We start from the raw sequence: 13,215 nt of genomic DNA, 5'->3' as shown, positions 1-13,215 counted from the left end.
ATGTGGTAGACTCCTAACTGACCTCCCAGTGTCCACCCTGGTTCCTTCCCAATCCATTCTCCACACTGAAGCCAGTATCATCTTTTCAAAATTCAGGTTTCATCACATCATCCCTCCACTTCTTGACCTTAATGTCCTCTGGTGACTTTCCATTGCTCTATTTTAACCACAAAGTCTTACATCGTTGCAGTCCTGTCTACCTCTCCACCTCATCTCGAAGTATTCATCACTCCCTGTGTTGCAGGCACACTGGCCTTTCTTTCAGTTCTCTGAAAATACCAAGCATTTTCTGTAGCAGGGTCATTGCACATGTTGCTCCCTGAGCCCATACTGCTTCAGAAATCTTACTCATTCTTTAGATCCCAGCTCAAGTGTCACTTCCCTAGATTCCCGTATCTTACAACCATTTCTTTACTTCACAGCACTCCTTCCATTTGTAATCATATACTTATTTATGTGATTATTTGACCATGAGCCCCATGAGAGCAGGTACCAACTGGCAGGGTGCACAATAAATGCTTGTTGAATAAATGTTTGCTGACAAATGTGTAGCATTTGGATTTGGACACATGGAGATTGGCTGGGGGCAGGGAGAGGAGAGAAAGGGTATCTCATCCAGGTAACAGAGGATCCATAAAGACCTAGAGACAGGAAAGTGAAGGGGATCATTTATATATATATAAGAGCAAGTATTGTTAAAAGGCTATTCTTAGTCACTCTTTGCTCAAAAGATATCATAATCAATATTCAAATAGTTGCATGATATTCACTGTTTAGATATATGTAATTTCCCCCACCATTCCCCTATTGGATATTTAGGTTGTTTCCAGTGTTTTCATTAGCATAAAGTACACTGTAGTGAACTCATATATTCATATGCTATTTTCTATAGTTCATACTTTTTTTTCTCACTGCTTGATTCCATGAGTACAAGCAAGCTATTCAGGACTTCTTTAGGCCCATACTTGCTTAAAAAAATCCCTATGGCTCCATATATCTATAAATACAGTGTTTGATCAGCAAAAATTGCTAACTTTACTGATTGATAAGGAGTTATCATACTTAAACAGTCAACTTATTATCAGTATTCTAAATGTTCTAGCATTTTGAAAATGTGCCAAGCTTATTTCAAGAAGTCAACTTGAAATTACTGGGCTAAAGCAGGAGAACGTGTGGGAAGGACGAGAAATAGCTGAGTAGATGGAAAAAGTCAGAATGAGAGAATGATGTCGACAAAGGGCAATGGTTAATAGTAATTAGTAAATATCAAAAGCAAATAAGGATAAGACATGATTAGTGGTTGTGCTAGAAGTGGGGTGGGCAAAGTGAAAGCAAAGGATTCAATTATTCTGCAAGGGTTGCTTGGCCAAGTTAACTGGAAAATATGACAACAGTTTGCTGTATGAGCTAAATCATCAAGACAAAGGTCAAAGATGAAAGCTGTGTTTAAAATTTCCATCAGTTGCATGGCCAGCAGAGGATGAATGATCAAGTGAACCACCTTGGGAAGTTGAACAGCTTTACTTGTCAAAACCATTAGCCGTGAACTTTACTTAACAATGAGGCAGTCACCTTTAGCAAGCTGATTTTCTAAAAGTAAATTCTACCCTACATGGCCACATTAACTTAAGCAATACTTGACTCTTCTCACAGTTGACAGACAAATCCATGGAAAATAGATGAAAGCTTACTCCATGATTTATTAGTCCAATAGCCCATGGTTCCAGCATATGTGATATGAAAACCCTGGACTCTTGTTTTAGTTTTTAAAACATCAAGAGATCATATTGGAGTGGTTAGACATACCTATTTGTCCAATCTCATGTCAGAATTTCTGGAGCCATCAGATAAGTGCAATTTCTTTACACATTATAAACAGCATATATTTTTTCTAATTATAAAAGTATTATATGATTATTGAAAAAAAAATGAAAGGTATAACAAACTTCAAAGAAGCAGGAGGGCCGGCCCCGTGGCTCAGCGGTTAAGTGCGTGCGCTCCGCTGCTGGCGGCCCGGGTTCGGATCCCGGGCGTGCACCAACGCACCGCTTCTCCGGCCATGCTGAGGCCGCGTCCCACATACAGCAACTAGAAGGATGTGCAACTATGACATACAGCTATCTACTGGGGCTTTGGGGGAAAAAAATAAATAAATAAAATTTAAAAATTAAAAAAAAAAAAGAAGCAGGATCATCCTCTACCTCACCATAATCAATCCAGTTATTGAGGGCCATTTTTGGATGTTTTCTTCATGTCTTTCAAAATGCATTTTTAGAGCACAGTTGAGATCATATAACATATAACATGAATTCTATTTTCATTCTAAAGTTATTTTAATTTTTCCACCAAAGAGTAACCATGTATTAAGAAAACCATGATCTGAACCAAATAAATAGAGTCTTTAATAAAATCAGGCCAGTAACTTCCTGTTTTGTTTAAGCTTTAACTTACCCCTTTTCTTCCTCATCCTGTTTATTAAGCCTTGAATATCCTTGGCTCCTTTCTTCCCTTCCAAATCTCCTCCTCCTTGACTATGCCTGTCTGTATTTATTTTTTGCTTCTCTATTATCCATTAAATTCAAGAATTCATTTATATGATGTCTCGTTTTCTAATTTTTTAATGATTATATGTCTTACCTCACTTTACTCTTTGAGGGCAGGGGTCATCCATGACACAGTTTTTATACCTGTCCTAGTAAGTAGCGAACAGCCAGGCACATAGTAGGTGCTGAGGAAATATCTAGGGTTAACACCGTAAGTGTTTTAGCAAATGGCTGCACGGGAAGATATAATAGTTGAACCATCCAGACCTATGCAGACAAAGAGAAACTGTGGCTGCACCATCCAATATGGTAGCCACTAACCATACGTGGCTATTGAGCACTTGAATTGTGGCTAGTATGAATTGAGATGTGCTGTAAATGTAAAATTCTTTTACAAATGTAAAAACACTGGATTTTGAAGACAATATACAAAAAAAGAATATAAAAAATCTCAATATTTTAAAAGTTAATTACTTGTTGAAATGATAATATTTTGGAGACATTGAATTAAATAAAATATATTATTAAAATGAATTTCACCTCTTAACATTTTACCTTTTTTAATGTGCTACTAGAAAATGTAATATGCATGACAGTGCTGTCCTATATGGCAATAAAGTGTAATGTTTAAGGTTATCCTTTCTATAGGGCAGAAATTCATTATATTTCTACCAGACAATATTAATTTGCGTTTCAGTGGATAGCAATTATTTGCATTACTGACAGTTTTTTACAACTTCTACCCTTACAGATTTGTAAAATAGCCTAATCAACGGAATGACAGTCAACCACAGGTGCACACCCCTATGGAATTAAATAATCCTAGGAGGGTCGGCCGGAAAATACTCAGCACTCTGCTAAAAGGACACTCAGTAATTTTTTGCCCATTTCCAAGTCTTGGACAATTTTTCCTAAGGGCATCTTTGTATATTCTTTTGTTACTATCCTAAGTAATTGTAAAAGGATCATTTTTTCTTTTCTAGTTAATATGGACAAAATATATTTACAAAATGCACACTTAAGCTGAAACCAATGCTTTAGGAATTATGAAGTTCCCAATAATAAGGTAAAAGTATTGGGAGTAATGCAAATACTTTAAGAAACGTATAGAAAAGAATCAAACACATTTGGAATGATTGAAAATATTAGATTTAAGTAATTGTATTTTGTCATGATTCCTTAGCTTATGACACTGTTGTTGAAAGGAACACAATTACAATGGAATAGAAACCAGGTTCTTTTCTACTTTTTTATTAGCTGGAAACAAAGCCTGGCTGTTGGTTGACTGGATTTTGTATAACTTTTTCATCTCCTATTTTTGATTATTCGAAGTGCTGTTTCTTTTAAAGGAGGTGAATTCTTCTTCTGTTTAAATAAAAGGACTTTGGAGACAGATTTGGGAAAAACAACAGAGCGCCCTTTTACAATTCTGCGTTTGTTCACTTTGCTATGGAGATTGACAAAAATTAATTAGTGGATATTTGCTGTGAAATAAAACCCACAACCAATGAAGTGGGTAAGAAAAGTGGAACCTTTGACATTGTCATTTCCAACACTTTAAAAAATATATATAAAGAGTTTATTTTAATTCTCAATTTAAACACCTGTCTTAGTCCAAAAAAGGATTAAAAATGGCTGAAAAGGGATTACAGTGATAACTTTGGTTTCAAATATCTTGAAAACATCCTCAATTTTAAGTAGATGACTGTCCCCCAGAGTTGGTTCCTCCAAGCTTGAGTTCATATTTGGGACATGTTCCTTCTCCTGCTCTGGCTCAGACCAAGGCAGGTCCCAGAGGTGTGGTGATGGTGGTGTAGGGGGAGGGGGAGACAGGCAGGTCTGGATCTCACCCTCTCCTACCCCAAGACCTCTGTTTCTGGGTGCCGTGGCCTTCAGGCTCTGTTCCTCTGGACTGCAATGGCCATGGAATTGAGTGCAAGTGTTTGTCTTAGTGACTAGGGTCCAAAGGGCTAAAGAAGCTTTGAGGCTTTGCTTTTCCACTTACCTCTACAGAGTCAAGCTTTCATGCAGAAATTGGCCTGGAAGTTCTCACTGTGTTTTCATATCTGCAGTGGTTTGAGATTTTGTTTAAATAACAAAAAATTAAATACGGTTCTTAAAGCTTATTTCATTTAATGTTATGACTGAGTATATGCTGAGCAATTCTACAAAAATTAGAATTATGTATAATCTTATCACTATTAAAACTGTATAACATTGGTGAGGATAAAAGATTATAAGGTTTTCCCCAAACATATCCACGTAATGTACTCTCTCTTAATAGTCAGTTTTACTGTTCATCTCTTTCCCTACTGATTTAATTATTTGAAAGGTTTTAATAATTGCTCTTTTTAACATAAAATTAATAGTATTAACAATTATCATCATTATTATTGCAGTATTTCGCTCTTGTATGAGGAAATATGTATTTGTACATCTTTGGAGAAATTTCTATTTAAATCCTTTGCCCATTTTTTAATTGGCATATTTGTCTTTTAATCATTGAGTTGTAACAGTTCTTTACGTATTCTAGATATCAGTCCCTTATTAGATACAGGATTTGTAAAAAAATATTCTCTTGTTCTGTGAGTTGTCTTTTCACTTTCTTGATGGTAACATTTGCAGCACAAAAGTTTTTAATTTTGATGAAGTCCAATTTATCAATTTTTTTCTTTTGTCACTTGTGCTTTCAGAGTCAGATCTAAGAAACCATTGCCTAATCAAGTAATTACCTTTTAATGTCTCCTAAAGGCCATAGAAGAGACTGAGTAAGCATTGCAATAATAATGTGGTTGTGTTTTTTTTTTTTTAAGTACACTTTACTTTTTAGAGCAGTTTCAGGTTCACAGCAAATTTGAGGAGAAAGTACAGAGATTTCCCATATACTCCCTGACCCACGCATGCCCAGCCTCCCCTACTATCAACATCCCCCACCAGAGTGGTACATTTGTGACAATCAATGAAACTGCATTGACACATTATTATCACCCAAGTCCATAGTTGACATTAGGGCTCACTCTTAGTGTTGTACATTCTGTGGATTTGACAAGAATTTGTCATTACCCCATTCTGTGGGTATCCATCATTATAATATCATACAGAGTATTTTCACTGCCCTAAAAATCCTCTGTGCTCTACCTATTCATCCCTCCCCCTTGCCCCCAACCCCTGGCAACTACTGATCTTTTTACTGTCTCCATAGTTTTGCCATTTTCAGAATGTCATAGAGTTGGAATCATACAGTATGTTGCCTTTTCAGACTGGCTTCCTTCACTTAGTAATATGCATTTAAGGTTGTTCCATGTCTTTTAACGGCTTGATAGCGTATTTCTTTTCAGCACTAAGTGATAGTCCACGGTCTGCATGTACCACAGTTTACCCATTCACCTACTGAAGGGCATCTCGGTTGCTTCCAAGCTTTGGCAATTATGAATAAAGCTGCTGTAAACATCTGTACGCAGGTTTTTGTGTAGACATAAGTTTTCAAGTACTTTGGGTAAATACCAAGGAGTGTAATTGATGGATTGTACGGAAAGAGTATGTTTACTTTTGTAAGAAACTGCCGAACTAAGTTCCAAAGTGGCTGTACCATTTTGCATTCTCACCAGCAATGAGAATTCGTGTTGCTTCACATCCTCACCAGCATTTGGTGTTGTCCGTGTTCTGGATTTTGGCCATTCTAATAGGTGTCTAGTGGTATCTCATTGTTTTTTTAACTTGCAATTCCCTAAAGACATATGATGTGGAACTTCTTCTTTTCACATGCTTATTTGGCATTTGTATATCTTCTTTGGTGAAGTGTCTGTTCAGATCTTTTGCCCATTTTAAAATCAGGTTGTTCATTTTCTTACTGTTGAGTTTTAAGAGTTCTTTGCATATTTTGGATAATAGTCCTTTATCAGAGATACCTTTTGCAAATATTTTCTCCCAGTCTGTGGTTGTCTTCTCATTCTACAGATATGATTGTGTTTTGCTGAATCATTCACTTCACATTCATTTATTGAGCATCTACTATGGTTCAGATTCTCCACAAGGTTCTGGGGATAGACAAGTGATTAAGAGATAATCTTGCTCTTAGCCTAATGGAGAAGGACGAGTAAATACATGATTAGAACATCCTTCTAAGGTAAGCAGTCTCAGGTTTCTTGAAGAGGAGGCTGAGACATAAAGAAGGAAAAGGATTTGACAGCAGGCAAAGGTGAACAGGGCCTGCCGGGTGCAGAGAACTCTTCATCACTATGATGAAGTAAGTTATTGTCAACACGACTATTAGCTATTATTGCTATAGCAGCAATTTGTCTAGGTCCGAGGTAGACAAACTATGGTTGTGGGCCAAATCTGGCCTGCCGCCGGCTTTTATAAATAAGGGTCTATTGGAACACATTCATGTGCATTCATTCACAGGTTGTCTATGGCCACTTTTGTGCTACACTGGCAGAGTAGCTGTGACAGAGACAGTCTGACCTGCAAAGCCTCAAATATTTACCATTAGGCCCTTTACAGAAAATGTTTGCTGACCCCTGCTCTAGGCAAAAACTTGTTGGAAAATGTTTGTACCCAGTCCCGGTTTTTTTTAAAGCATTGCTAATTTGGGTGCACCTGGTAACTATTTATATGTCTCCAAGCAATTTTGTCTGTCTTTCAGAATTTCCTCCTGATTTCTGCTTTTTAAATTTCAGCTAATTTATTTCCATCCAACAATTCTGTGCAATTGACTTAAACTACAAATGATAATAACCTGCTGAATCCCTGAAAATAAATTTAATGTTTGTTCTTTTTTCTTTTAAAGGTTTATTGTTTCTTTCATGGTTTACATTTCTCTCTTTTTTAAATTACAAACAAATTCATGTTCATTTCAGGAAAATCAGATATTATGGACAAACAAAAGAAGAACATTAATCTATAATCCTACCTAATTTCCTAGGAAAACACCATTTTGGAGCTTCAGTATGTAAACTTTGAGGTCCTTTTCTGTGCATACGTATACATTTTATTATAATTTTTTACATAAATGAAACCATGCTCTGCTATCACCAACTGTCTTTAACAGGCATTTACTTTCCTCATTCTTTCAGTATCTTCATGATTCTGTGGTCAGGGCTGATCTACTAATGAAAGATGCCAAGGGAGGTTACTACAGAGTTACCCACATGTTTGCATCTCTTCCAGGACAAAGGGAAGATGCTACAAGAAGTGAATCAGTTGACTGTCCCATGAAACTGTTGGGTGGTCAGGTATCATGAAGATGTCTTTCACTTTCTGGATACTGCTCAGAGAAGAGTGGAGCCCAAAAGCTAGGACTGTGTATCAGTTATCTATTGCCCCAATAATGCTGCATGACAAATAGCCACAAAACCTTAATCTTAAACACCAAAAACTATCTATTGCTCACACATCTGGGATGGTTAGCTAGGTGGCTCTGCTGCTCTTGGTTGGGCTCACTGACGGGTCTGGGGCTTGGCTGGCTGTAGGTTCCTATAGGCTGATCATGGCTGATCATGGCTTGGCTTACTCATATATCTGAGAGTCTTCTGGGGGCTTGCTTACTTGACTGGGGGTCAGCTGGCTATTGGCTGATTTAGGCTGACTTCATCCAGGTTGACTATGACTCTGCTCCTTGTGTCTTTCATCCTCCAGCAGGCTATCCTGGGCATATTCTCATGGAAATTTCAGAGGTATATGAGAGAGCAAGTGGGAACATTCAAGACCTCCTGTGGTCTAGACCTCCTCTATTGGCCAAAGCCTGTGGGTGAGCTCAGATTGAAGGAGTGAGATAATCGACTCTGCTTCTTTTTTTTTTGTTTGGTGAGGAAGATTGTCCCTGAGCTAACATTTGTGCCAATCTTCCTCTATTTTGTATGTGGGATGCCACCACAGCATGGCTTGATAAGCAGTGTGTGGGTCCATGCCTGGGATCTGAAACTGTGAACCCTGGGCCACCGAAGCAGAGCACACGAACTTAACCACTACGCCACCAGGCCGGCCCCTAGACTCTGCTTCTTTAGTGAGAGGGCCTGCAAAACCACATGACCAAAGTTGACACTGGGACAGGTGAAGAGTTGTTGCAATCGGTCTATCACAGACTCCAATCATGTGGCTGAGGGCACTACAGGTGATACATAGCTTTCAGGAGGAGCAGGAGTTTCATTTGTGGCTGGTCTAAGCTAATGTCTGTCAAATGACAGTAACTTTCTTCCCATTTTCCATCTCTAAGAGGAACTACTCTGTAAAGGACTCCTGGCAAGCCACTCTGACATTCCTTTCTTTTTGATTTTCTTTCTTTCTTAAAAAGTAATCAGCTGCAGATTAGTTTCTTTCTGATTGTCTTGGGTAATTTGAGATGAGAGAGGAAGACATGGCCTGTGCTACTTAAAGACAGATCTATTTTCACTAACAAAACTGGAGAACTTTTTGAGCTCTTCTAGTTTGTTAGTTTATTATAAATGGAAAGACTTTTCCCTCAGATAAAGTTCAAGAGGATGTCTCAGTTTTGATTTTTGGTTTATAACGTTGTATAAATTTCAGGTGTACATCATTATACTTCTATTTCTGCATAGATTACATCATGTTCACCACCCAAAGAGTAATTACAATCATCACCACACACATGTGCCCAATTATCCCTTTCACCCTCCTCCCTCCCCCCTTCCCCTCTGGTAACCACCAATCCAATCTCTGTCTCTGTGTGTTTGTTTGTTGTTGTTATTATCTACTACTTAATGAGTGAGATCCTACGGTATTTGACCTTCTCCCTCTGACTTATTTTGCTTAACATAATACCTTCAATGTCCATCCATGTTGTCACAAATGGCTGGATTTCATCGTCTCTTATGGCTGAGTAGTATTCCATTGTGTATATATACCACATCTTCTTTATCCATTAGTCCCTTGATGGGCACTTGGGTTGCTTCCAAGTCTTGGCTATTGTGAATAACGCTGCAATGAACAGAGGGGTGCATGTATCTTTACGTGAGGATGTCTCAATTTCTTTGTGAGATATTATTAGCTCTCTGAAAATCCCATCTAAAATGCTCACATTGTCATGGCTACTTTTTAGGAGTTAGCTATTTACATCGTATTTTTCCATTTCTCCCTTAATCTTAATATCTATATGCTAGGAAATATATATATATATATATTTTTGTCATGAGACTGGGCCTGGTTGTGAAATCTGAGGTTGGTAGGAATTATCTTTGAGGGGACTTTCAGTTTTTCTTTGGTTTATCTTTTAATCAGCCCCACAATCCTGCTTTCTACTCATTTCTTCTCCCTGAACTCCCCACCCCTTCCTGGGCCCAGGGGCCTTTGGGCTTGTTGCACACTGTCTGATAAACACATTTGTACTGACATGTTAATAAATTTATACATTATTCTTTTCAAAGTTATTGGCTTTTAAATTGGAACATAGGGAGAGGGGAAATGCTTAACCCAAAGGAAAAACTCTCTGATAATTGAATTGTAGACATCAGCATAAGAGGTGTTATGTTTATATTGGGAATTTTTCCAACACCTCTCCCTTTACATCACATAAGTCATTACCCATTCCACTGAAGGTAAAGCCTGTCCTTGTTTTATTATTATTATTTCAGTATTTACATAAAATATTAACCAATAGACTATATTATTATCATAACATTATTACCATGTAATCTTGCATTTATTAAGCTCAGAGGTTAAGCCACTCTAAAACTCTAACTCCTTGCAGGAAGTTATATCTCTTTACTGACAGCTACAAAATGTCATTACCCAACAAACACAGTGGATGGTGTAAGAGCAGAAGCAATAGTTCTTCTTATCTGATAAACCTTACATTTCTAGTTTACACTTGGAAATCTGATCCTGAGAGCAACCCTGTATAAGGTAAGCTGGAGAGATATGATGAGTTATTATTCCCATTTTACAGAAGAGGAAATTGAGGCTCAGAGAGTTTAAATGCCTTGTCTGGGTTTCTTTCTTATATTGGGACTTCAGAACCCCTCACAGCTTCTTTTGGCTGTCTGAACATTCCTGCCTCCACTAAAGTGTTTCAACCTGGGTTGCTCTGCCCGGGGAATCAAGTGGAACAGGAGTCTAGCTTGTAGGGCCTCTGGAGAACCTGGCGGGGGTTGGCCCGTGGCAGTTCAGTTAGTGGGATCAGACTTGCCTCACTAACCACCTCGCCCCCTAGTGGTGAGATGAGTGTGAGCTGCCTTACTCCCAAAGTGGGGGCATTGCAGGAATTGTACCTCCCTCTGGGGCTTATCAAGTAATGAGAGTTCTTCTTTTAAACAAATGCATCACAATCAGGCATCAGTGCTGCCCTTAGACCAGGACACAAGGGGCCCCTGCTCTGGGCTCCTCACCTTAGAGGACCCCCGCACATCACAAGCCATGAAAGGCAATGACTTCTGGAATTTTGTTTTAAACTCATGAAATTTGAAAATTTAAAAAAGTTTAATGAATTTTTAAAGTTTCAAAAACATTTAAAAAGTGTGATAACCGATTGTTACTGGGAATTGTGGGAGAGAGATGCACTGTCTGACCCAGGCCCCCCAGGCCAAAAAGGTTGCCCCCCCCCAGAGAATGGTAGCTGAGAACCTGTACATCTGTGTGTGTAGGGTGTGTGTGTGTGCGGGAAGCACTGCCCCTGCCCTAGGAAACCCAAGGAAGAGTGGCTGCTTTCGTTTAAAGTTGGCCATTCTATATGACTCCACGTGGGTGATTAGGCAAATGGGGTTCCCAGATAACTGTGTTCCCTTTTTCCCTTCTGCTCAGCTGGTGTTGTTTTAGGGAGTGCTTAGAACTGCCTGAAAATCTTGAGTCGGTCAAGTGCCCTCCTTGGCTCCTTGGGGAGCTTGACCTCGTTGATTTGGGGCAGGTCCAGTCAGACCTAGGTCAGGCTTCCACCATGCCTGACCCCCTGACAACCATTCTGTCATTTGGACTCACAGACAGTACGGCTGGCTACTGGAGGCAGCCTCAGCTCCTTTAACCTATCTGAGGTAACAGCAGCCCCCAGGCTGTGGGGTATTGGGCGGGAATGGGAGCCTGGCTGTTGCTGTAGCTTGGTTTGTAAGTTCTGTATCATTAAACTTATGGAATGTGGACTTCCATTTGTATTCTTGCTTCTAGGCTCTGCAAACGTTACTTTGCAAAGTCCTAGTAGCTCTCAGGGCTTTATGAACTTTCAACATTGTTTTGAACCTGTTCTCTGGATTACCTTCTATTATGAGTTGAATTGTGTCCCCCAAAAAGATAGATTGAAGTGCTAACCACTGGTACCTGTGAATGTGAGGAAATAGAGTCTGGGATGTGTGGAAATAGGGTCTTTGCAGATGTAATCAAGTTAAGATGAGGTCATTAGGACAGGTCCTAATCCAATAGGACTCCTGTCCTTCCTTATTCTGGTGAAGGCAGAAGACACACAGGGAGAAGATGGCCATGTAAAGATGGAGGCAGACATTGGAGTGATGCTGCCATTAGCCAAGGAGCACCTGGGGCTACCAGAAACTGGAAGAGGCGAGGAAAGATTCTCCCCTACAGAGAGGGAGAGAGGGAGCATTGCCCTGTCAACATCTTGATTTTGGACTTCTAGCCTCCAGAACTGGAAGAGAATAAATTTCTGCTGTTTAAAGCCTTCAAGTTTGTGGTACTTTGTTACAGCAGCCCTAGAAAACTAATAAACCTTCGAAGATGGTTCTGGAGCCACCTAAAGAAAATCAGCCTCATTCTTTAGAGATATGCCCTCTTGTAGCCTTTCTCAGTGGTAAACAGTCCTGACCAAGTTGCAAACTGGTTTCCAACGAGGAGCCCTCAAATGGCTTTAACAAGCATCATTGAGATGAGAGTATTGTTCTCACACAGTATCTGATTCTGACGTCACAGACAGAAACACCGAGACCAGCTTGTAGTTTAGTGTCTTCTGGGTTAGAATGACTACAACATTCTGTCTATGTAGTGACATTTACACATTCAGTTTCAAAGATAGAACTGGAATAGATGTGATTGCTAATAAAAACCCAGGGTGTTTTTCTTTATTCTTGAGGGTTAACAAATTAATTCACTTGTATAAAAATATGTTGATGATTTTCCTTTCCAAGAGGAAGTTGGTAAACTGTTTTCGGTGAACAAATTTCTTTAGCATAGAAGGTTACAGGTTGATGTTAGAGACTCTGAAACTGTCAACCATGGCAATGCATCTCTGCATTTGCATCTATTGCCTCCAGAACATATGAATGGATAAAGAATGTTTAAAAAATTCCAATTCAGCCCCTCTGGAGTCATTTTCAGTCCTAGGAAGCAGAAAAGAAACTTACACCTGTATTTCCCAAGGCACCAATGTAATGCAATTTGTATAAAATAATCATAGGGAATGAGAGGAAAGAGTGGATCTCTGCATTAAAATAAAATCAGCCCAAACATCATGGCGGAGTGAGCTTTCCCGTGAATTCTTCCCCCACAAGATACAACAAAAGCAACAGCCACAGACCAACAACGGAATCCCAGACAGTGAAAACCTAGAGCGGAGGGATCCACACTGCCGCACATCTGAGAGCGGAACGTGCTGGGCCCCCAGAGGAAGTGGGGAGAGGTAAGGAGAACTCCGCTCCCTCCCCATCAGATCAGCGATCCCGGTCCGCGCGTCTCCCAGAGAGGGGGGAGGGGCGGCCCTCGGCGGGGAAACCATGGCTCT

Source organism: Diceros bicornis, chromosome X (assembly GCF_020826845.1).
Source record: "Diceros bicornis minor isolate mBicDic1 chromosome X, mDicBic1.mat.cur, whole genome shotgun sequence".
Lineage (NCBI taxonomy): Eukaryota > Metazoa > Chordata > Mammalia > Perissodactyla > Rhinocerotidae > Diceros > Diceros bicornis.
The sequence above is the reverse complement of the archived record's forward strand: the minus strand, read 5'-3'. Positions refer to the sequence as shown.